General features: G+C 38.2%; 2 non-coding genes across 2 annotated transcripts; one reads left to right on the top strand and one right to left on the bottom strand.

Moving 5' to 3' along the window:
* The first annotated feature begins 20,847 nt into the window (after positions 1–20,847).
* Positions 20,848–20,920, top strand: Trnaa-agc. The gene has a single exon. It is a non-coding gene; the product is annotated as a tRNA-Ala (tRNA).
* A 303-nt stretch (positions 20,921–21,223) lies between these two features.
* Positions 21,224–21,297, bottom strand: Trnan-guu. Its single transcript has one exon. It is a non-coding gene; the product is annotated as a tRNA-Asn (tRNA).
* Between the last annotated feature and the right edge of the window lie 5,740 nt (positions 21,298–27,037).

Genomic DNA, 27,037 nt, shown 5'->3' with positions numbered 1-27,037 from the left:
ATTTTGTTTGCTCTCCTTTGTTGCAGCAACACAACTGGTTTTAATGGTTTTGATTGCTGCGCTATGCTTCTATGCGTCTAACTTACTTTCCGCTTTGTGTCTTTGTGCATTTTCTGGTTCTAAACAAGATTTCGCTGTGTTTTGCTGGCTTTAAGACAAACTGTCAAAGTTCGTTGTTTGGTTTGGTGAGAAGGATGAGGCGTCAATGTAGGGTCGTTGGCGAGGATCGGCTCGGTTGGAGCACAGAGTGTGTTTGAGATGAACACCTGTCAAATGTTTTCTTTTATTAATAAGTACTTCTGCACTTTCTTGAGAATACCGATAAACCACATGCCTCAAACCTCTGATAACCCTTTACAACTCATGAACTCTCTCTTACTGAATCGAATCGATCGAACTTGTACCAAAACGCTTTTGCAACAGCGCAAGTATCATGATGGCCCAGCGCTGGCCAAGCTTCCGCGAAGCCCAGCTATCTAGTAGTAGAACACAAGAGAAGACGGTAGCACCGACGCGCTCCCATTCTACCGATAGCTAGGGTGCCTCTTCTTGCTAGCCCTGAACGCAATGTCAATGAGTTTTAGGCGAGTATCGCCGCGCTGCTATCTGAGTGGATGGTCATTGAAGGCGGCTGGACTCCGGCGCTGTAAGTCTACTGCAGCCTTAATGGCTGCAACCTCGGCCTGGAAGACACTGCAATAGACAGGAAGTCTGAAGTTGCAATTGATAGAGAGCTCCTCACAGCTCCTCCCCTCCACCAACATTCCTGCTGCAGTTAATAAAGAGCTCTTGATAGTAGACCCCTCCACCAAGCTTTGACCCATCCGTAAAGAAGCTTACTGTCCCTCCCCTCCGACGGCTTCTTCCCACCCACAGAGCTCCTGACAGTAAACCCCTCCACCAACCTTCCTGCTGGAGTTGATAAAGAGCTCTTGATAGTAAACCCCTCCACCAAGATTTGACCCATCCGTAAAGTAGCTTACTGTGCCTCTCCTCCGACGGCTTCTTCCCACCCACAACTCCCTCGTCGGTATATGGGTAGAGAAGGAGCCGCCAGAGCTCGGCTTGTTATTCGCTATGAAGTAAAAGTGAGTAAGGATTTCCGAGTGTTCAGATCAGACACGTGTTCTTTTAGGAACCCAGATTCTCTGAGTCTGATGAAAACTTTCGCAGCCATTCACCTTCCGACGATGTCTACGGGCAATATGTGCAAGATGGCGTTAAGTGCCATGCTTGAAGTGGATTAAAACCTTACTTTGGACAAGAATACATAATCCATACAAGAACATGATTTTCATAGACTACTTTCTATGACAGCTACATATATAGCTATATATATGCTACATATATGCTATCGGACCGATATCGACAATTTTAACACACGAGAAGTCTGCTTGAAATAAAACAACGTGTGCGATATTTCAAATCGGTATCTGGACTAATGACTGATGAAAGCTTTTATCGAAAACAAAAGCAAATGTTATCGAACTTTGAATATTTGAGAAATCGCTAGGCATGAATCATGTGAGGAACTGTAATGCAACGAAAAATACTTTTTTATTTTGAAATAAACCTCTCAGTATTCTGGCACCGAATTGGCGAGTTATTATGACCACATTGTTGGTGAAATTGATGCATTTGAATATCACCGGTTGATATCCCTGATTCCATACCACATATGTATCTATTGGTGAGATTTTGTACTTCAGCGTCAGCGTATGGTTTCTCTGATCCCAATCCACTTTTGCTCTCAAGAATACCTCCAGAAACCCGGATAATTGACTGCATAGCAGTCTGCAGATGCAGGATAAAGGCACTTGGTTCCATGTTCCCGAATAGGGATCACATCGCCTTACTAGCACTTAGCAGTATATTGGAATTTATGAATATGTTAGAGCTAAGTGGGTCGTTGTGACTTAGGAGAGAGCACAATAGACCTAAGGTCGCGGTACAATCCGCATCTATTTATTTTATGTTTCCTATACCTTCGCTCTGCTCCATTAGCATAAAAGTTTGAAAATTTTTTGACACTGAAAATTCATAAACACAACATCTCTCTCAATCAGCTGAGCGTAGAAATTCCGACGCCACATATCGATAATTTAATCAACCAACACAATTTTTGTCGCTTCGTTTGAAGTTTTTTGGATAAAATAAAACTGATTCAGTGCTGGCAACGCTGTGCCACATATAAAAGCGCTTGCGCTTTCAAGCACGTAAACAAAATAAATACAACAACAACCACATTACATGACATACTTTCGCGAGAGCAGCGACCACGATGGAGAGCGAGAGACTGAGAGCGCTAGTTAAGATTTGCTCCGCTGTCAATGCAGCAGTGTGTTGCAACAGTAGCGACAGCGGCAACAACAGTAATGTGGGCAGTGAGTGAGCGAATGCGGCGAACAAGACGAAATGTCAGAAATAGACAAATGAGGCGAGCAAAGAAAAGCGGAGAATATTTGAAATAGCCAGCCACTAGGCAGCTCGTAGTTACATTGTTGGTGATTGTGCTGCGGCGAGCGTTAGAAACGTGAGCGAATTTCGTGTCGTGTGTGTTTTGTTGTGCGACAAAGTGAAAAATTGCTAATAAACAAAATAATTTGAAACAAGCAAGTGCTTAAATATATGTGAAAATCCGAAGATTCAAAAACGCGAAGTGTGTGAATAACAAAGGTAAATAAGGCGAATGTGTGGCGTGTGAAAAGCCAGTGAAAATTTGTGGCGAGGAAAAAGTGGAAATCAGTTTGGCTTAAGTGTACTCATATAAGCAAAACTGTGTGTGTGTGTAGGTTTGCGCTATACAGCGGGGAAATAAACACACACACACACACACAAGTAGTTAGTTGTGCTCATTCGTGCGACTGTAGGCAGGCTAATTGCTGAGCAGAATTTTGTTTTTGGGCTGTAGGAAAAATCTTTGGCTGCGGCTAATAGTGAGCAATGCAACCAAGCGATGCATACAGCCACATATGCACATACATATACATATATATCTATATAGAAGTACAACCGTTGGGAAAAGTACATAATAATGCAAGAGCTAGCGGCGAAGGAACGTCGGCGGTGGTAAAAGAGTGACGGCGACGCAGCTACACAACAACAAAAACAGCTGTGGAATCAAAGCAAAAGTCAGCCAAGACGCAGGCAACGTAGACGCCATCAGTCGCTTTGGCAGCAGCCAGCATATAGCAAAAGCAACAATGAAAGAAGTTACGAAAGACACACTAAAAAGCAGAGCGAATTGGATTTTGAAATGCAATGAGAGTGCGCTCCGGCGCTCACAGTTTTTCTACACTACAACTGTCAAATTGCCGCCGCATGTGGAGAAGAATATAAACAAAACAAATTGATAAGTGCAATTGCAGGAGAGCGCAAAGCGTAGAGAGCAATTACTGGCGAGAGAGTGAGCGGCTGCATACAATGCATTTCCCTCAACACACAGACATACACGCATATCTTTGTAGGTGTGCTTACACAAGTGCACTGCCTAAACGGCCGAGTCGCGGTAACTCTTGGCCCTAATAATAATAACGTACGAGTAGTATGAGCCCAATTGGTAGTGCACGGTCGGTCGGTCGTTGGTTGGACGGACAGTGTGGTACATAAACGTGTACGTTGCAGTAAAACAATAAAATCGATGGACAGACACGGTTAAATATTCAATTATTGTGTGTGTGTTTTTGTATGTGCGGACTTAACTCTGCGCTGAGCTGCTGTTGCGGATTTTTTCGTCGTCTCTAAAACTAGCAATGCGAATTCGTACATATGCACAAACAAACACACATACATACATGAGTGTATGCATTTTGCTGGCTGTCCGATAAACTAACTCGCTGGCTCAACGTTTTAGTTAGTTAGTTATTTTCGCTGGTCTCTGAGTGAGAGTCGCGCAGCAAAAGTTCTTGTTCGCGTTAGTTGGCAATAACCATTTTGTTGGAATGCAGGCTTCTGCTTGTAATAGTTAAAAAAAAGTCCGCAAGATGCATCAATTTTATGGTCCAAACTTTGTGCGCATACCAAGGGAGGTGCAGGCCAAAGTTTAAGTGTAAGAAAAGAGAAATTCTAGTAAAATTTCAGTCGGAAATTCATTGAGAAAAGTGTGGAAAAACGCGTTGATGTGAAGTGAAATGCATTGGATAACGATTGTTTGGGCCAGGCATTACTAAATTAAATTTAAAGGTGCATAGTGTTACTGAAATAATGTAATATAATGGAAAAAAGTAGATGTGGCCTGCCAATTTGTGAAGTGTAATATTTTTATAAATATGTATGTATATATGAATGTGGTTAACTATATATCTGTAGTTATGAGATATCGAATTTTGATGGCACTATAAAAATTACATACGTAATAATATGTGTATGTGTGTAATAATATAAAAAATATTGGAAACAAATAAAATACATATAATAAATATAAATAATGCGAAATAATGAAATATACTTGAAATTCCATAACTCGAAGTTCTCCATAACTCGTAATCTTTAATTGGCCATAGAAGTAAAATTTCATAAAGATTTCGTACCATAGCTGAAAGTTTCTCTTACTCGAAGTCTTTTAGTGGATTATGATGATTCAAGTTAGGGATGTTCATCTGTATTTGCGATGAAAAAACAAGTGTATATAAAATAATAATAATAATAATAAACACACAAAGTACATAACATAATATAACATTAACGAAACAAGGTGGCAAGAGTCTTGAAAAGTACTTCGAAAGTGAGAACACATGCTAGTTCCAACCATATACTCCATCGATACGTATGTATGTATGTACATATGTCTGTTGGAATTCACATAAAAAGTCCTAATAATTGCATGTTTAATCTAAAGAATTCCTGGTATGATTTGCAGAAAGAAATGCATTTTATTTAAAATAACTCTGAAGCTAATTTATTCCAAGCTTAAACTAAAAAATTCTTGTAATTTGTGTTATAAGCAAATCTATTTCGTTACAAATAATATTTAAGAAATCTCTAAAAAGAAATACATATCACATTAAATAGTCAAAATCCTCCACAATGCTTAAATAAACATGTTTCAAGTTCGTGAATGAAGTATCTTCAAAAATAAATCAAAAAGTGTGTTATGCAACAATTAGGTTTTGATCGGTTAAAATGTCTTCGAGAGGTCTTCGGCTGCGATTAGCATAATTCTTATTGAACTCAAAATAAGTTATATACACAACAATTAACATAAAAAGAAAAAAAATCGTAAATATGGTGCAAATGATTTTAATAAATAATAATAAATAAAAAATATTGAAAAAAAATTAATAGCATTCAATAAAAAACATAATAATATAGTACAAGAATTAAAATAAAAAATTACAGTAAAAAACAAAAAAATAATCAAAGGAGAAATAAAAAGTTAATGTAAAAAAATAAAAGAAAAATAAGTAGAATAAAACACAAAAAAAATATTAAAAAAATTTGTAATTAAAAAAGTAAAATATCGCAAAAGAAGTACAAGGTGCGTTCCAAAGTAAACAGGACTTTAAAAGAAAAAAACAGAACAGACGGTTTTTTCGGCAAAATCAATTTTTTTTTATTCAAAATAGTCTCCGTCTGCTTCAATACAGCTTTTTGCACGGTCCAAAAGCATGTCGAACGAGTGTTTTAGCTCGTTGGCCGGTATGGCCGCCAGTATGCCGGTACAAGCCTTTTGAATGGCCTCTACGTCTGCATAACGCTTTCCTTTCATGAGCAAATGCATTTTTCCGAAAAGGAAGAAGTCGCACGGTGCCATATCAGGTGAATACGGGGAGTGGGTTAATGGTTAAAATGTGATTTTTGGTGAAATATTTGGTCCTTCGAATGTTGGATTCTGAGCATTTTTTGGTCGTCAGTAAATTTGTGCGGAACAAACCGTGCACACACCTTTCGTAAGTCCAAATGTTTGGTCAAAATGCGATAAATCGATGTTTTGGAGATGTTCAATTCCATTTCCATGAATTTCAATGATGATTTCGGCTGATTTTTGATGAACTGTGCGTGAAAGTTTCGATGGAATTTCCGGTGATCATGGGTTTTGATTGGCCCACATGTTGATCGTCATTTATGTCCTCACGATCACTTTGAAAACGTTGAAACCACTCGTGCACTCTGCTACGGGATAGGCAATCATCGCCATAAACTTGTTTCATCAATTGAAACGTTTCGGTAAAAGTTTAACCAATTTTAAAATAAAACTTAACGTTGGCTCTTTGTTCGAAGCTCATTTTCGCACCGATAACACAAACATACTGACACGTAAAACGCAATAACTTCACTTCCAATGAAATGAAATGTCATGAAATTCTCACTGGACAATCGATAAAGATAGCAAATTCTAACGCACCAGTCGACATATAGATGGCGCCACCAGGGGGCGCTAGATTCAAATAGTCCTGTTTACTTTGGAACACTCCTTGTAGAATAAACCTAAAAAAATTAACAAGAGAAAAAACATATGTACATATATAAAAAAATTAAAAATATACATAACTAAAAAATAGTAAAAAAATTTAATATTTAAAAGATAGAAAAAAAAATTAAGTTATCAATTTAATTAAAAACAAATAGTAAAAAAACTAAAAAGATTTTAAATTAAATAGATTTTAAATTTAAAAATATATATAAATAAAACAAATACAAATTAAACCAAAATTGAAACAATTTTCAACAAAAAGCGCATTCTTATGTATGTAGATACATACCTATATATACAAAACAAATACATATATGTATGTATTTAAAAAAGTCGGCAATGTAAAAACTATATTGCAAAATAAATAAATAAAAATAATAAATAAAAAAAGATATAAATAATTAATTAATTTAGAAAATAATTAATTTTGAAAAATATGACAAAAAAAATAAATTTAAATAAAATAAATGAGTGTAAAACAACCGAAAAAATCGCTTTTGACCGATCAGAGCTACATAAAAAATAATTTAAAAACCCTAAATAAATAAATAAAAAATTAATTTAGAAAAAATTTATTTAAAAAAAAATGTACCACCAAAAATAAATTTAAATAAAATAAATTAATGTAAAACAACCGAAAAAATGGACAATATCGCTTTTGACCGATCAGCGCTGCAATTATTTATTTTTTTTGCGTTGTTTTTTTTTTGGTATTTCTAGCGTACGCATGTTGAATTTCGTGTGCTAAGTAATTGTGAATTCACGGCGCGTTGTTTTTGCTGTTTTTCAGTATTTCTATGCTTGTTTGTGTGCAAGTATGCCAGTACAATTCAGAAAGTAACAACGAGCATGCCTATGTTCAAATACATATATGTACAAACCTACATGTGTACGTAATCAACTGCACTAACATACGTCGCGTAACCCGCCGTTACCGCCGTCACCCGACCGTACGCACTACATAGCAGCATTGTCTCGCACGCGCATCCCAACAACAAACGGGGCAACATCAATAAAATGCAGCTCAACATAAACGAACAGACGTTCTAGCAAGAACAACAATAATAATAATAACAGCATTCAGCAAACGAGACAAAAACAATAACAGAAACTGTATACTTGTGTTAACATTTTAGCCGTCACAGGAGTCGGAGCCGGAGTCACTGCCGCCACCTTCTCATTGCCGTCATCGACAAGCGAAGTGCATGCAAACACATAGACATATGTATGTATGTGCCTGCTGTTGTGTGCACTCCCTCACAAGCACTACTTTCATTTATCGCTTTACGTCTCTTTCGTCTGCTACATGCATACACCATACATACATACTTGACATTTGTATGCAAGCATTGCTATTGTAGTCTCATTCAATTTTTTCTCTATCGGATGCACATATTTACATATATTTGTATATATGTATGTATGTATGCTCATGTGTGGTGTTTAGTATGCAGTGGTTTTCGCTCCTCGTTAAGTGTATCGTTTTCATGTGCGGATCCATTCCGAAATGTTCTACAACACTGTCTCGTCCTAGTACGATTACGCTACGAAATCAAACGTCTGTTCGGCACTACTACAGTTGTTGTTGCTATTCTGCCGTCTCGTTTTTTATTAGTGCAATCGTTATTGTTTCTATTCCTTATTGTTCTGTGTAGGTAAAAAAAAAAGTATATTAAAAAGACAAAAGAAAGTGACAAATGCAACGAAGCTGAAAAATGTGTACAGTGTATAAAAATATATAGCAGAATTTGAAAAAAAATTATAAAAATTGTGAAATGAAGATGCAAAAAAGCATAAATAAATATTTATCAATTCTGCAAAATTCATTAAACAAATAAAAAATCGCATGAAAAATGTGGAATGTGCTAAAAGTTGAGTGCTTGTGTTCAGAAATGAAATTCTAAAATAAATTACATATGTATGTACATACATATATCTGAAGATATACATAGATATTCAAATATGTATATATATAATTAAATAAATATATGTGTATACATAAACACCGATAAATAAAAACTCCGTTAAAAACAAATACTCTGGATTAAGTGCAACACTACAAAACATCTCACTTAAATTCAGGATTAAGGCTGAGCTTGGAAAATAACATCTAACACCAAAATAACATCAGTTACTACAAGATATATATGCAAGGTATACAAATAATATATTATTTAATATTTTGTCATATATTTCCGAAAACTAGACATTCGACAGAACTAACAACCGACTACATAGATTTAAAATATAGTATAATTAACATCATACCTCATAAATCCGAAAAAAGAACGTTGCTCCGTATTTTACAATATATTTTTAAAATGTATGCAGTTATGAGAACCAACCCCAAACTGTTTTCCAAAATTTAAAATATAAAGGTTTTCCATTTCGAGGTTCCCAACTTTTTTGAAAGAAAAAATACAGAAACATCAAATTTAAAGGAGAATGTTTATTATCATTCGAAGGAAAATTCTTTGACATATATATTTTGAAGATTACCTCTTTCAATTGTTGGCCGAGGTTCCGTCTCAGCTGGTTCATTCCTTGAGTCCAATTTTCAACGACTCGTTCGAGTATTTCGACTGGTAATTTTCGATTGACATGCGTGATGTTTTGTTTTCAAGTCCTGAATTAAAGCGGATTTGTCGACATAAACTTAAGAGTTTACATATCCCTACAGAAAAAAGTATAACGATATCATACGCTCTTTGTGGCTAATCGACCGGCTCAAACCTGAAACTAACTGCTCACTCAAGTGTTCTCTCTCAATAAATCCATTGATTGATGCGATGTTTGAGAAGTAGCGCCGTTTTGTTGAAACCAAATTTCAGGCATCAATTAATCGGTTATCATGGCGCGATATTGGACGCCATTGATGGTAACGTTCTCACCGGTATAATTTTTTAAGAAATATAGATATATGATTCCACCGGCAGCAATGTCAGCTCTTAAATATCTTGAGGTTGCGCTTCGTTCGAAATGCTTGCAATTTTGCTTGCTTACGGAATCACTGGCTCGGAGACGTCGGATCTCCATAGAACTTTTCAAGAACCCATAGCGTGAAGTGATGTCGCTTAGAAGGTCGAGCGACTTCAATTCTTGAATAAGTTGTATTTCATACACTTTCAAGATCCCGACGTAAAATGCGTCCTGGACATGGTCTTTTCGGTCGAATGTTATCCAATAACGAATGCTGTATCTCAAGATGGGTATGGTGTTGCGAAAAGTGCGCTCTGTAGGCCGATTATGTTGACCATAAGTTGAGCTAAGCGCGCGAAACACTACAGAATTTCCGTAATGAAGTTGAAGTATTTGTAAACGTTGTTCAGGCGTAACTCTATCCTTGATGAAATGCAAAACAATACCGAAAAAAATAACAGGACAGCTTGACACAATTCACGCGTAATCTGTCAAAAAAAGGCTACTAAAAAAAAGTACTTGGATCACTCGTTTTTTTTTTAATTTATGCACTTATGAGAACCAACTCTACCAAATTATTTTACAAAATTTAAAATATTGTATGTCAAAATTGATTTTGAAAACAGATTTATGTTTCTAAAATTATAGGCCTATTGATTATGATACCTATTTGTTGTTTCAAGAACATGTGAAGTCATGCCTTGATGACAGACACAACATTCCTTAAGTTAGATAGTTGCTGACCACCTTTTGTTCAGCTCGCGCGAAGCCCAGAGATCCAGCGCCTGAATTCAGGGGAACCTTTGCTTGTTCCTACAACAATGCCTACTTTTCATGTATCACAATTTTAATTTTGTTCTTACAGTATATAAATCAAGCACGAATAAAAGTTTCGGAAGAAAGCTTTGCACAAGTAGAACCTTCAAGTTACGACAGTACACTTTTAAAAATCAAAGTCGAACCATAATTTTTCACCCGATAGCAAATATGTGGAACCATGCCTATGACGGGTTCTTTACGCAAAATATCAGTGAATCTGTGAGATATTTTATGGATATTCAGAGAAAAAATCGTGCTAATATTTCCCCTAGCTCCCATACAGCCAATAAAAATATATTCGATCTTGTATCTGATTTCATACCGTATACATATTTAAGTATGTATAAGTGAGTAATCTTAATGAAAGAGACCTTTTTTTCTAAAAAAAATCTGCCGAAAATGGCTGAATTCGAGTCAAGAATGTCCATATATGTAACCAAAATATGTAAATTCAAACTTCGGCTGATTTCATGTCATACAACCTATCGGTAAATATGTAATTTTTTTTAATGAAAAAGATCTTTTTTTGATAATAATTTGCCTTTATACCGTTCACAGATTGTCGAAAATCCGGCTATATCAGTCAATGTGTGCGCTAATAGTTGAAATTGAGTCAATACAATACTTCTCTTAGCCCCAATATACCTATTATAATAATTTACGACATTCTAATTAACTTTCTTCTTCTTTATTGGCGTAGACACCGCTTAGGCGGTTATAGCCGAGTTTACAACAGAGTCAGTCGTTCTTGCTTTGCGCTATAATCGACGATTCCAAGAGGAACCAGATCCTTCTCCACCTGTTCTTTTTAACGGAATGGAGGTCTTCCTTTTCCTTCTCTCATCCGTGATTGTTTTCTACTTTTCATTGGGAGTGTTTTTTTACGTGGTGGGTCACAAAACCAGCGCGCAGGGATGTATCGCCTTCTCACTTCTGCTCGCTTGCAAACGGATGTTTTTGGCTACCCATAGGATACTTCATATAAGACCGTAAGTCCTGAACTGCTTGTAAAATAATCATTTCTGGTCACTCACTTGCGTGAACTTCTACACATGGCTCCATCCTCATATGTTAACTTTAGGCAGTCCATTTATGTAGGTCAATATATGCGCTATTCTAAAGAAATTAAATGTTTTCTAAGCTACCAGCTGATTATGAATGAAATCGGTATAAACCCCAGCCCCTTGTACATATAATAGTATACGCGCCTCATTTTTAATTTCACCTTTTTGGTTGAGTTTATATCTCATATAATCAATAAAAGCTATCGTAATCAAATTAGACAAAAATCGAGAATAGTTGTAATTGTTATTGTTGCCATTCATGACTTTGATCTTTGACACTTAGCCCTTCCTTACTGGTTTTTAGAAATATTTTTTCTATTTCTTTAAATTCTACAATCTTTTTATATTGCTGGAACGCAATAATTTGGACAATTGCAAACACATTCTCAATGCTGAGTGCGTGCCCTTCTTTTTCTGCTATAAATACTGCTTTACTCTCATGTGCCGATTTGTAGTTGGTTTTGTTTGGCCGCCAACAACAATAAACAAGCAATCAAATCGCCCACGCAATTACGTATTACGTATTTATCCATTACATACCGTCGCAGTTGTAAGCACAACCATGAATATTTAAGTACGTACATATGTACATATGTATGTGAGTGCACGAGAGTGCAGTAGAGAGCATGTGCGGTGCTCTCCACTGCAATTCGAATGCAATCGGCATTGCAGTGAGCAAAATGTTATGTGTGTTATTGTAATCGATGTAATGCTTTCAAGTGTGTATGTGTAAATACTCGTACTATTTGATTACAAGTTTAGACTAGCAAGGAGGGTGTGGCACATCGCTTTTAGTATATTTTTTGGTGCTAATGGTGAGTTACAATTTTGAGCTGCCATTTTGGCGGTTCATTACGCTGGAAATGATGTGAAGCCAAAATGTAGTTGAATATATTTTCAGTAGAATTTATATTACAGTTAACTTGTTTGCGACATTTGTAAAGCCAATATTCGCCAATAAACACACAGGTGAATTTCGTATCATGAAATCAAGCCAGCATGCTGAACAAAGCAAGCAGCAAGCCTTTGAAGCAGCTTCCAAATTTAGTCTCGAGAGCAGGTTTACAATATCTTCTTATTTTTTGTGGGTCTACCATACACATACTTCTTTATTTGTCATTTGTATGTTTGTATATTTATACCTTGAACAGTGTATAATAAGTTTGCCACGAAGTTGGTAACATGCAGCAGGAAAAGTCGAGGATTTCATAATATACATACTTATTTATTAAAATCATCAGCATGACGTGCTGAGCGTTGATTTAGTCATGTCCAACTGCCTGTATATATTGGAGTAAGTCCCTTAGTTTTTGAGATATCGATATAGAATATTGCACAAGTGCTTTTCCCCCAAGAATCTACTTTTTTACAGAACAACCGATAGCGGGCCACTAACCGATACACCAGCTGCCATACAAATTGATCGATGAAAATCAAGTTTTTATATAGAAAACTTTTTTATTTGACGAGTTATCTTCACGAAATTTCGTATAAATTATTGTCCATTGCCCTACGATAATCTGTGAACAAATATTCAAGATCGGACCACTATAGCATATAGCAGCCATACAAACTGATCGTTCAAAATCAAGTCTTTATATAGAAACTTTTTGATTTGAGGAGTTATCTTCATGAAATTTGGCATAAATTATCGTCCAAAGCAGCGCAATATACTCTGCAAAAAATTTCCAGATTGGACCACTACAACATATAGCTGCCATACAAACTGAACGATCAAAATCAAGTTTTGTATTAAAACTTTTTGATTTGTGCAGGGTATATCTACTTGTTTCTTGTTTTTTTGTTGTTCATTGTCGCGTTTTACATGCATATTTATCATGATATTTTATTTATGTATATTTCTCACTCCATTTTGCCACACACTCGTACCTTCGCGGCGATTTTTATTTGTCGCTTTTTGCGGTATGACGTAGTGACACACAAAATGTTGGTGTTGCTGTTATTTTTGTGGCTGACTTCTTTACTGTTGTTGTCATTTTTGTGGCTGATTTTTTCCTTGGTGTTTTCTGGTTGATTTTGTTATGGTTTTTTCTGCTGCAAGCTTTTTGTTGTTATATTTTTTATTTTTTTCTTTGTGCGCTCATTTTGGCACCTAATAACCAGCCAACGCCATCGCCATCGAAAATGTTATGAAAAAAGGCGTAAAGAGTCAACATTTCGTTCGTTTGCTCGACTGACCAGCGTCGGCTCCAACGCTGCCGATGTGCCCCAGCAGTCAGTGTGGCGGCTGCGAGAATTCAATCAAAAATTCTTCGGCTACTTATGTGGCGTATGACCGCCATCAGCGCCACTCAGTCAGTGGGCCAAATAATACGACGCTTGTGTATACATATGTATATGTATATGTATATATGTGTGTGTGTGTGTTTGCATGTGTGGAGAGTGGTTTCGTGTATGCTAGCGTTCTGCTAACTGTATGCACGTGATTTAGTTTTAGCGCTTCCGTGTCGCTATTCAAACTGTTTTTGTATTTTTTCCTCTTCTTCTTTTTTGTTGGTTTCAATTTCAATCTTATTTTGCTCGCTTCAGCTTTTCCCCACTTCAGCTTTACTTATTGTTGGTTGTAAATAGTTTCATATTGCGCTCGCGTACTCTCGCCCTCTGCCACTCGCGTACTCATCGTCTCGGCAATTATTTTTCACGTTTCAGCTTTTTTTTCTGGCGAATGTCAGCACCGGTTGCGCTGATAAAAGTTTAATGCTCTTCCCGTTGTTTTTGTTATTAAACAAATGCATCAACTATTGTTATTATTATTATTTATATACATACATATGTATGTATGTAAAAGTATGTGTGTAAGTACTCTGTTTGCGGCTGCTGTTAGTTATTCGTGTTCACTTCCCGTGAATTTTGTATGCAAATTAGTGCAGTTGTCAGCAGAAAGGCGTTTGCTGTGCGCTTCGAAAGCGGATTTTTGATAACGTAGTGCTGATACACGGTTATTTCGAAATATTTCAAAATCCGTACTGAAATTGCAATTTCATAAAATAAAATAGCATAAGCACTTTGTTCAACTTTGTCAACTATTTTTGATTTATTGATTGATACGTAAAGGATGATCCATTTTGAGATTCCCTACTTTTGCAAAGAAAAAGCACAGAATCTTCAAATTTAACGGGGTATGTTTATTATCATTCGCAAGAACACTCTTTGGCCTTTATTTTTTGAAGATTATCTCTTTCAAATGTTGGCCGCGGCTACGTCTCATATAGTTCATCCGTTGAGCCCAATTTTCGATGACTCGTTCGAGCATATCGAGTGGTAACTGGCGAATGACCAGCGTGATGTTTTGCTCCAAGTATTGATTCCAAGCGAGAATGTCCACATAGACTTTAGACTTTACATAACCCCAAAGGAAAGAGTCTGTGATATCACACAATCTTGGTGGCCAACCGACCGGCCCAAAACAAGAAATTATCTGCTCACCGAAGTGTTCTCTCTGTTCTAAATCCCTTGATTGATGCGAAGTGTGAGAAGTGGCGCCGTCGTTTTGAAACCAAATGTCGGCAAGATCACGAACTTCAAATAGTCGGTCATTATTGCGCGATAACGGTCGCCATAGACGGTTACGTTCTCACCGTCATCATATTTGAAGAAATATGGACAAATGATCCCACTTGCCCACAAACCACACCAAAGCATTTTTTTTCTGGAAGAAATGGTAGCTCATAAATCTTTTTAGATTGCCCTTCGTTCCAAATGCGGCAATTTTGCTTGTTTACATACTCGTTGAGCAAGAAATGGGCCTCATCGCTGAACAAAATTTGGCTCGAAAACGTCCGGTCTTCTTGGAACTTTTCAAGAGATGTCGCTTGAGAAGGTCGCATTTTGTATGCTTTAAATTTAAGATCTCGACTTAAAATGCGCCAAGTCGTTCCATACGTCAGTCCGAGTGATTGCAAACGGCGCCGTATGAACTCTCCACGGTCTTCGTGTACACTCTTCGCCTGCTTTATTTTCTTCACTGCGTGCTGGACGTGGTATATTCCGTCGATTATTATCCAATAATGAATGGTGGTTCTTAAGATGGGTGATGGTGTGGCGAATATTACGCTCAGTGGGTCGATTATGTTGACTATAAGTTGAGCGCGAAACACAATATTTAGCGAAAGACCATTTCTGAAAAAGCCCTAAGTTGTGGAATTTGATAGTTTGGAGTGTCGAATCCAAATTCAACGTATTTGGCAATGATGGAAAACCATATGTATGACGACCACCTTCACAAGAACTTAGGCCCAAGTACACTAAAAAAACTGTGAAATGTGCTGGGTCAGTGACAGGTGATGGTGTGGGTTGCTTCACAATTGGCTTGAATTTTTCAACACGCTCGCGGGTCGTTAAAAGGTGGATCTTCTTCTTCCATTTTATTGGCGTAGACACCGCTTACGCGGATAAGTTGTTAAAATATTAAAATTATCGTTTGGCCAGCTCAAAGTCTGGACATGAGCCCCACAAATCTTTATGGGAAATAATAAAGGCAGTAAGGAACAAAAAAAGTCCCTCCCAACGTGTACTGAAGTGCTACGTAATAAAGGATAGCCAACTAAATATTATCCTTAGGTGACTAATATGTATATTCGTATATCCGCGGTTTTCATGAAGGTGGTCAAGGGAAATTCCGGATCGGTAGGTAGGCTTGGAGAGGTCTGGAATGAAACTAGAATAGAGGCTTTAGCCAAGATGGATCTTCCACTGCACCTTCGCGTTCGCGTCTGGGTTCCTTCTGAACCCTCCCCATCTGAGGAGACAGAGGAAATGCTGCGGTACTGCAACCCGTCTTCCCTAACTAGCGGTTGGAAGTCATAAGGCTCAATAAAAACCGATGAGTTATGACTCCCCTAAACAAGGAGTCCATCGGTCCCCTCATAAACGAAAACGTGTCCATCAGCTGGGTGGTTCTTAGGATCCTGCCTATCGATGCTAAGGCGGATGTCCCACAACCTCCAGGAGCGACAGCATATAAGGAAACTGAGGCCCAAAAGGGCATGGAAGTGGACTCATCCCTCACCGAGTGTTGGGGGTAGATCTTGATACTTTGAAATATGCGTTCTTAGTCACCTTTAAAAAAGTCTCCACAAGTATGAGCTCTTAATTGTAACAGGAAGCTCCTCCACCTTACAGTTTTCTATATTTTTCTTACTATCAGCTAGAAAAATTCAAATCTCGCTTCCAATTTCTTAAAAAAATATCTCGTTGTATAGATTTTGTTGCAAATTTATTGCTCTATGTTTGACTGGTCGTACCAAACTTTCCACACACATAAATTACCTGCAAAGTCTGCCGCATTCGAAATTTCGCGCTCATCTGGTGCTTGCTTGCTTGCTCAAGGCGTTTGGGGACAGATGAAGTGCTGGCGCATCGATGATGCTATCAAGTGGTGGCGTTGGGGTGCCGTGTGCTGAGCACTAGGTTAGAATAGAATGTTACATGCGAAGCGATGCGAAAAATGCGACGAGACGTGACGAAACGACAACCAAACACGAGTGCGGCGGCGATCACAGCATGGATGAAAACGAAATTAAATGCACACAAAAAAGGCGAAATAAAACGAAATGCTGCAATGCAACAAAACGAATTGAACTGAAAATCGGGCTTGCGTACACACTCGTGCATACGAACGAAAGCGACAATGAAGTTAGGCTGCTGACGAAGGGCGGGAAAGCGCAGCCAAACGAGCTGTCATTCTATGGCAGCTAACTAGCCTAGCGTATTCGCACGCTCATAGCGTTAACGCTGGGTGCTTTCAAATTAATTTAGTTTAATTTATATATCTATGTTTTTTTGTCGGTTGTGTCTAAACTATGCATTCGTTGACTGACTGGCTGTCTGGCTGACTGTTGGTATCCAATTTTGTTGCGCATTTTACTATTGTTGCGGCATGTGCATTGCTCTCGTTGCCGCTGGCAGTGTTGTAATTGCTGCTGTAATTTCTGTTGCTTTTGTATTTTGGTATCCCACTTCCGTTGGCAATTTCAATTTCAATTTACGTGTTTTTATCCGCTCTATTCTTGGCGTTTGATTTCCTTTTTTACATTTTCATTCAATTGTCTGACACCGAAAACAAGCAACCGCGAACTAACTGAACAAAAACACGAAAAGAAGAAAAACGGTGAACTTCGGCCACAACGAAGTTAGAATACCCTACACAAATGAAAAAGTTTTCGTACAAGAGCTTAAATTGTATGGCAGCTATATGTTACATTGGTCCAATCTGAAAAGTTTGTTCAGAGATTATAGCGCTGCCTTGGAAAATAATCCATGACAAATTTCGTAAAGAAATCTCGTCAAATGAAAAAGTTTTCGATATAAGAACATAATTTTGATCATTCAGTTTGTATGACAGCTATATGCTATAGTAGTACGATCTGAAAAACTTCTTCGGATATCATAGCCCTGCCTTGGAAAATAATCCATGACAAATTTCGTAAAGAAATCTCCTGAAATGAATAAGTTTTCTATATAAGAACATAATTTTGATCCTTTTGGTTGCTACAAATATCGCGGCAAACTTAATATATCCTGTCCAGGGTATAAAAAAAAATAAAAATTATGCACAAAGATTATCAAAACAAGTAAGGAAGGGCTAAGTTCGGGTGTCACCGAACATTTTATACTCTCGCATGAGAAAGTGATAATCGAGATTTCATTATACGTCATTTACATATTTTTCAAATACCGTATTTTTGTAAAGTTATATTCCGCTATCATCTTTGGTTCCTAATGTATATACTCGTATTATACAGAAAAGGCATCAGATGGAATTCAAAATAGCGTTATATTGGAAGAAGGCGTGGTTGTGAACCGATTTCACCCATATTTCGTACACGTCATCAGGGTGTTAAGAAAATATTAATTATATACCGAATTTCATTGAAATCGGTCTAGTAGTTCCTGAGATATGGTTTTTGTTCCATAAGTGGGCCTGGGTGCAGCTTTCTTCTGCCATTTTTTCCGTAAAATTTAGTGTTTCTGACGTTTTTTGTTAGTCGGTTAACGGACTTTTAGTGATTTTCAACATAACCTTTGTATGGGAGGTGGGCGTGGTTACTATCCGATTTCTTCCATTTTTGAACTGTATATGGAAATGCCTGGAGGAATCGACTCTATAGAGTTTGGTAGAAATAGCTGTAGTAGTTTCCGAGATATGTACAAAAACTTAGTAGGGGGCGGGGCCACACCCTCTTTTCCAAAGAAATTAAGTCCAAATATGCCCCTCCCTAATGCATTCCTTTGTGCCAAATTTCACTTTAATATCTATATTTATTGCTTAGTTATGTCACTTTATAGGTTTTCGGTTTCCGCCATTTTGTGGGCGTGGCAGAGGGCCGATTTTGCCCATCTTCGAGCTTAACCTTCTTATGGAGCCAAGGAATACTTGTACCAAGTTTCATCATGATATCTCAATTTTTACTCAAGTTACAGCTTGCACGGACGGACAGACAGACATCCGGATATCGACTCTACTCGTCACCCTGATCACTTAGGTATACATATATAACCCTATACCTGACTCTTTTAGTTTTAGGACTTGCAAACAACCGTTATGTGAACAAAACTATAATACTCTCCTTAGCAACATTGTTGCGAGAGTATAAAAAGAGAGTGGATAATTGGAAAAATAATAAAAAAAAAACATTAGCCTGAACACGAAAATTGCACAACGGCACGAGAGAGATAGCTAAACGAACGTACAGTATTCGTGTAAGCAATAAAAGTAAGTGGCGATTAGCCGAACTGCGGGAAATTGAAAAAGTTTGTAAAAACATTTAATACAAGTGAACTTTGGAACATTTTTGGTTTAGTTAAACTATGTACTACATTCAAACATATGTACATATGGCTATAACCGCGTAAACGGTGTCTACGCCAGTAAAGAAGAAGATGTAGTACTTGTTCATTGGTGAGTTCACAGAGTTGAAGGGAATGTTGTCGGCAATGCCTAGATTATTGTCCATTTTTACAACACACGGCGTGTCAGCCTTAGCCTTACCATAAACAACTCAGGCAAAGCAACCGCTTACATTAGTGTAGTGCCTTCAAAAAATCGTAACTTAGATAATTTATTCTATCAATCTCTCAATCTTCAATTCTTCAATCTGTATTTGAGTGCACAAACTACTTAAGTACAATTTTCAAGAGTTTAAATCTCAAAATAAATTCGGTTTTTGCACATACTAGGCTGATCTAACATCTTAAGGGATCCTGTGTCAGATCTAATATTGAAATACCGCCTTATGTATAACATCTATTCACATTGCAATCATTTTTTTATCACTTACACCGCTATACGGTTATAGCCCAGTTAACAATAGGTCCTTCTCCACCTGATCTTTCTAACGGAGTCGAGATCTTCCTCTTTCTCTGCTTCCACCAGCGGGTACTGAATCGATAACCTTCAAAGCTGGAGTTAAGACCTCAAGAGTCCGTATTTCTTCGGATGTTTAATTTTGCCGACCTGGTCATCTCTCTATCGTTTATATCTTGCTCTCGAGCACTTTCAGACTGTTATCTTGTGCGCTCAAAGCTAGTTGAGGAGTGTCTGTCTCACTTGAAATAGCATCAGGCTATTTTTCATCAGACTTGGTATCTCGCAACTGCAAAAGCGATAAATTAGGCGGCGCCTTTTTCCCGCTCACATCGGAATGCGACCGAGATGTCTTACAATCTAGCGTCTGAAAAATGGATTAAGCGTCGACTTAGCAGTCGGTGTTCGAAGACCGGATTCTTTGCGACTGCGATATCCTCTTAACCTTAAGTAGAACACAGGAGATCTACTGAGCTACTCAGACACCGTCCAATAGGCACTCATGTGGTAAGGTTAAAAGTCTTATCGAACGCTAGTTGTCAAAGTTACATGGAAAAGGGTGAAACATCCATATACTTTCTCCTCCACTGTCCGCCTTTTGCAAAACATCTCAAAAGTGTTAGCTTCGGCGAACCAGAAACATAGTCCAAACTGAGTCTAACCGTCTCAACCAATTTGTGATAGGCGCGAATCACTTTGCCGATTTGTAAGATTTTTATGATCTTGTGTACATTCAGAAATTACAGGTACCACAACGGACCGGCGTTCTAAGCTGTCCTGATGGTATCCCTGATAGAATCGACATCTAAAGCTATCCTAACTATCCAAACGAAACTGAATTTAGGCGTCTCAACGAATTTGTGAAAGGCTCGAAGCACTTTGTCGATTTTTGAGGGTTTTTTGATCTACAATAAAAGAATTTTAGGCACCACAACGGGCCGGCGTTCTAACAGTCCACGTGAGTTCCCTATAAGGATCGACGTCTTAAGCTAAACTAACCTAACCATCCAATAAGCTTCCTTTCTTGAACTACGGCCACTTTATTGTTGGTTCCTGTTGCCAAATATTTGTATTTCACATGTCATTGCTTATCTCTCGTTATTACTCATAGAGTACAATGACTTTATGCTGTATTTCAAGGGTTACAAAAACAATAAAACTTGTGGAATTCATTGTGATTCGTTATGCATAATCAAAAGTATCTTTAACCTGTATAACTGGTTTATTTCCGATATTAAACCGTTTAACCAGTTAATGGCACATACTTTAGTATTTAAATTACTACATTGGCCTACGAAATTTTTCATGGGGATGTAGCTCAGATGGTAGAGCGCTCGCTTAGCATGTGAGAGGTACGGGGATCGATGCCCCGCATCTCCAAAGTTCATATTTTATTGGACTGATTTTTTGAGGAAATATTATTAATTTTAGAACTATGCGCGGCTTTGAAGGTTGTCTAGACTCTTCAACAGATTTATAAACTATTTAATAAATTTTTAATTTTATTTAGAATCTGTCTAGAAAAAATCAATTGAAATATAGAAATATTACGGTTATTAGAAAAAGTTTTGTTAGAAAATATTAAATAACATCATTTGAAATACCTTAAAAAACATTACATATACATATGTTTAAAATTTATTGTTATTATAATAATAAATTTGTTGGCAAAAAGTTTACATGCGCCCCCGGGTGGGCTCGAACCACCAACCTTTCGGTTAACAGCCGAACGCGCTAGCCAATTGCGCCACGGAGGCTGCATATTAAGCGCCAACCAAACACACATCACAATAACAGCGAATAAATAACAACAATAACAAAGGAGTCGCTAATATTGTGAGAATGTAATGCAATCATTCTAAAGTGGCGAGCAGCATATTTGCGGCGAATTGGCGAAATAAGAGATGCAAAGTGAGCGTGAGAATGAATGTGGTTGTTATACGAGCGCACAGTTGTTGTTTGCTCGAGTATAAAGTGAATGAAATTACATTGTTGTAAAATATTAACAAAAACAAAGCAGACAAAAATAAGAACGAGCATGCTAAAAATAACGTATTCATTCGTTTTTGTTTATTTTGATTTTCTGATTTGGCATCACACTTGAAACCTGAATATTTGTTGATATGTATCGAGCATATTCCATACTAAAAATTTAGCAGTACTGCGAATGAGTATGTTCCGTTTTGTTTTTGAATTCTTTTCGAACAGTTGTCTTTCATTTAGCTTGAAAGATTTACACATCACTACGTTTTAGGGATTCTGGAATATTTGCTTGGCCCATTTTTGGCTTAGTTGCGAGGAGATCGTGCAGTGAAGTCAAAGAGTTTTTGTTGAGGCTGTAGTGTCCACTTGTTAGCTCGGCTATAACCGCGTAAGCGGTGTCTACCCCTGTAAAGCAGAAGGAGAAGTGAAAGAGCTTTAGAGTCTACACATATTCGGGTGGCGTCAAAAATTGGTTTATTGAGTTTCAGTTTGGTTGTCGGCACAGGTTTTTAATGAGCCACAACCAAGTGACCGTAACGGCTACGTCCAAGGTGACAGTAGCCCACGGTGCCTTCTGGCACACCGTTAATTCAAGGTGCGCTGGATAACGTAGAAAGTCCGCATCTCAAACGCACTTAATGTCATATCTGGCATGAAATATTGTACGTAGGTAGGTAGGAGTGCTGCCACTATGGGCTCAAGCAGCGCTGGATGCGGCATTTTGAAGCACTGTCGTAGGACCTTATAGTCTTGCTAAGGTCCTAGTCCACGTACTTGATGACCTTGTAGCCCCTGAGGGTTTCCGAGATGTCAACTCCGGATGGGTACCCGCTGGATTGTCGAGCACATATGTAGCTTCATAGTAGACTCGACAGTATGACTTCGGTCTTCAACTATCTCTCCTGTATGGTGCTCGACGAGGAGGAGTTCCCGTTATTGACAGCCACCTGCAGGCTGTCTCTGGCCGCATCACTGAAGTGCCTTGTCGTTATTTTATTGCTCTGCTTTTGTTACGGCTCTTTAAGCAGAGGTCTCGTCGTTTTATTCTGAAAGCGATTCCTTTTCAGGGCACCTACCTGCTTACTGGTTTGGAATGGAGGTTCTTTTTGTTTCATTTTCAGGAAACTTTCATAGCATTCTAATAGTGCTGTACTATCTTCTCTTCGTGCTTTATGTCTGAGGTATCGGCATCCTGATCCTTGTCAATCTTACCTAATATAAAGACTGCCCTCTGCTACCGGCTTGATCCTTGATTGAACTTGATTCAAGGATTTCTTCCTTTTCATCTTTTCTTTTCTCCTTTAGCGGCCAGTGTATTTTGGTTGATACCCACGGTTGCTTTGGAGGTGGGTGGTTTTTCATTTGACTTTGGGGTACTGTGTTTGCAGCTGTTTACACCGGTGTGCTATGGTTGATACAACTAGGAGCACTCTTAATCGTCTTTTGGCTGAAGGCGAGGAGTAGTTATTGTTTTTGGTTTTCTTTTGTTGGATAAACGAGTCAGTTCGTTCGAAAAAGGACTGCTCGCTTCCATTTGGATTGCGTAGAGCAATTCGAAAGAGTTCCTGATTATTCCTGCCGTGCCCGTCGATGTAGCCTAGATCTGCTGGTACACTCAGAGGCCAAAAAACGGTCGAAACATTGATCTTCACACAGCGAACTTTGCCCGGAGGCGGCGAAAACTATTCTATATGCCGAAAATGTGGCCACCAGCGCTTCCTTGATTTTACAAGAGTCAAAGGGCTTCTACTATGGAGGAAAAATGTCCTCATTTGGCGGAAAAAATTGGTATCGGTTCAACCATCCGCCGTCGCGCAAATATTTTGCCCGAATTATTCTGTTAACTGTTGCACTATCCCCCATATTCTCCAGATTTGTGTCCGTACGACTTTTTTTCTTCTAAACTTTAAAAAGTCACTCGTCTGAAGGAACTCGAATCTCTGCAGCCTTCTTTGAAGAACTCCCAAAAATGTATTTTTCTGACGAGTTGGAAAGTAGGAGCATCGCTTAGTCTAGTGCTTCGAGCTAAAGTGAGACTATTTTGAGAAATAAATCTCAATTTTTACTTTGTTGTAAATGTTGCTGCTTGCTCAAAATGGTTTTGTATGAAGAGTAGACTTCCTTATGGGATAAGCTCGAGCATGTGTTACAGCAGCTTGACCGTCAGTGGCTAACAACTTTGTCGACTTCATGGAAACTCTTTGTCAAAACAATCGATTAACGCTAATTACACAGACCCTTATCTTCTCAATATTCTGAAACAGAAATAGCTAGCTTGAAAAGATTATCTGTACTTTATGGTAGAGCTGAGTACTAGACTTTTTCTTCTTCTTTATTGGCGTAGACACCGCTTACGAGATTGTAGTCGAATTTACAACAGCGCGCCAGTCGTTCTTCCTGATTAGCGCCAACTGAAAATTCCAAGTGTAGCCAGGTCCTTCTTCACCTGGTACATCCAATGGAGTGGAGGCCTTCCTCTTTCTCTGATTCCTCTGGCGGGAACTGCGTCGAATACTTTCAGAGCTGGAATGTTCCTTTTGAACTATGTCAATGTCGTCGTATATCACGTACAGCTGATCGTTCCATGGACTGCGGTATTCTCCGTGCCAATGCACAAAGTTCCATAAATATTCCGCAGAAACTTTCTCTCGAAAACTGTAACATCGACTCATCAGATGTTGTCCTCGTCTTTCCAATGAACCTCTGCCCCTTATTATAGCTACCCATAAATTTATTTTCAATTGTCAAAATACTATTTGATACAAATTTTAAAAGCCTTCGTCATATAAGGGTTCGATTGGAATTCGAGAGCAACCCTCGAAAATTGGGTCAATGCAGTGGCTTAAAGCACGCCACATAAGTGCAAGACCAACAATGTACAAAAACGCACACATTTTGCATTGTTGCATTTGGCGTAGGCGTAGCTGCCGACACCGAGTGTGGCACGTACAACTAATGCAACAAAATAATGCAAACACAAACAAGAAATAGAACAAAATGCAGCAAAATTTGTTACTAATGAAAAAATATAAATTTTCTATGTTTGTATATAACAACAATCGGTTATAGACATTCTGCGTGGACTCTTATTGCTTCTACCAACCATTTTTGCAGTCTATTTTTTATTATTTTTATTACTATCGTACTTGTTGTACGCTCTCACTGCACTCGGCATCGTTCCACGCCAAACATTTACGACTCTCATTTATGGCACTGTTAATGTTGCTTTTGTTGTTAACGTCATCGGATTTTATTGCAGCTATATATTATGATTGTATTTGCTCTTCGGCTCTTTGCTGTGCTTCGTCTTTGCACAGGATAGTACACATAATAACTAAAGCACTAAGCTCATACGTACCACATTCTTGCAGGAACTCAAAGGAATATTTGGTTATTGAGTTTCTAGCCATTTTTAAGCTCTCTGAAATAATCAAATATTAATTTTGCAAAGCTTTCGATTTTTAAATAGTAACAACTATGTTTTCTTTCATATTTTGGAACGTCCCTGAGCGCTTGATGGATTTTTGTGAGAAATCTTTCTTATCTCTGGCTCACAAAAGAGAATTTAGTCAAACATTTTTCGTTCTTGCCTGGTCTTAACTCTACTGGGACTGTCCCAGATTGATTTTCACAAGCTTAGGCGTGAGAAACACCAGATATCACCAGCAAAATAATGTAAGCTAGACAGGAACAAGCAGTAATCACTTGGTGCCAGACCTGGACTACAAGGTGGGTGCATGAGAATCTCTCAACCAAGCTCCTTGAGCTGCTGGCGGCTCAATATCGTTATGCGTGGCCTGACGTTGTTCTGATGGAACACAATTCCTCTTCTATTGGCCAAAGCTGACCGTTTCTGGTCGATTACTTCTTTCAGACGGTTGCTTTGTTGACAGTCTGATCCGAATTAAGTGTTTGGAACAAATTAAGTGTTTGGAATAGATAGAAAAATTCCTGGCTATCCCAGCAAACCCTTTCTAATCATCAGTCTAGGTTTGGCCACCGTTTGCGCTGACTAATCGCGAGTAGACCAAGATCGTTTTCGCTAGAGGTTGTCATAAGTTACCCACTTTCATCACCAGTAACCATACGCTTCAGAAATGGATCGAAATTTTTCTGTGTTATTTCATGAGATAGCTTATTTATTAATAGCTCCAAACAATAGCTCCAAACGATGGGCCATCGAAACAGGGACTCGACGACATAGAAATTACCGGCACGGTATCGATTAAACCAATATTGGCGTGATTGGCTGCTGCTGTATTAGGACCGTAAACAATATCTATACTCTTCTGCAGAACCTTTCCCTCGGAAACTCGTAAAGCCGACTCATTAGATTTTGTCATTGTCCACGCCTCTGTAGAATATAGCAGATATATTTAGAGTTGGTCTTTGTTCGTCGAGAGAGGACTTTACTTCTCAATTGCCTATTCACTCCGGAGTAGCATCTGTTGTCAAGAGTTATTCTGCGTTGGATATCGAGTCTGACGTTGTTGTTGGTGTTAATGCTGATTCCAAGATAGACGAAATTATCTACAACTTCGAAGTTATGATTGTCAACAGTGACGTGGGAGCCAAAACGCGGTTGCGACGACTGTTTATTTGATGACAGGAGGTATTTCGAATTGCCCTCGTTCAGAACCAGACCCACACGCTTCGCTTCCTTATCCAGTCTGGAGAAAGTAGAACTAATGTTGTTGAGGCCAATTATATCAATATCATCGGCGTACGTCAGAGGTTCTCTATTCAGCTCTGCAGCTCGAATTATTTTTTCTCATCCGAGGCTTTTTCTTCTTCCTTTCATTGGTAGCGTTTTTGCGTGGCGGGTCCGAAACCCACGAGGGATGTTTCGCCTTCAAATGAATGTTTTTTGGCTACCCAGAGGATACTTGGCAGTCGTTAGCTGTAAAACAATCGTTTCTGGCCATTCCCAAGTGAACTTTCCTCACTTGCGTGAACTTCTACACATGATTGCATCCTCCTTTCTAATGCCATATAGCGAAACCAAGAACAGTTAGACGAATAGATAAAGATCTAAGGGGTTACAAACAGCCATTAGGTCAACTATATTCTTGGAGAATATAAAAATGAGAGTTATACTGTATGAGCTATACACCCAATACCTACAAAGCGTAGTTTCAACCAATTTTTTTTTGTATTGGAAACCTCTCTAAGTACCATTGCAACCAGCGCACTATGTACTTACAAAAACAAAAATATATACATATAGGCATGGCAGGTTGTACAAGTGCGAGCATATTCGCCAAGGTTCTCCCCGCATAGTCTCATACTGCATCAGCTGTTTCATGCCGCACTACATATGTTTATGCATTTCACTTATTTTCTTGCATTTTCCCACTGCACACTTGCCTTCTAATCCAATAAAACTTTTCGCGCACCAATTACGGTCTTTTCACCTTTCTCGAGGCTGTTGAACTTTCTGCACTAAAGCGGTTATTTTTATATTGGTTGATGTCTGTCCAGGATTGTGTTTGGCCTTACATATGTGCGGTATAT

The sequence above is a fragment of the Bactrocera tryoni genome, chromosome 3, assembly GCF_016617805.1.
Source record: "Bactrocera tryoni isolate S06 chromosome 3, CSIRO_BtryS06_freeze2, whole genome shotgun sequence".
In the NCBI taxonomy this organism is placed as follows: Eukaryota; Metazoa; Arthropoda; class Insecta; order Diptera; family Tephritidae; genus Bactrocera; species Bactrocera tryoni.
The sequence above is the reverse complement of the archived record's forward strand: the minus strand, read 5'-3'. Positions and strand labels throughout refer to the sequence as shown.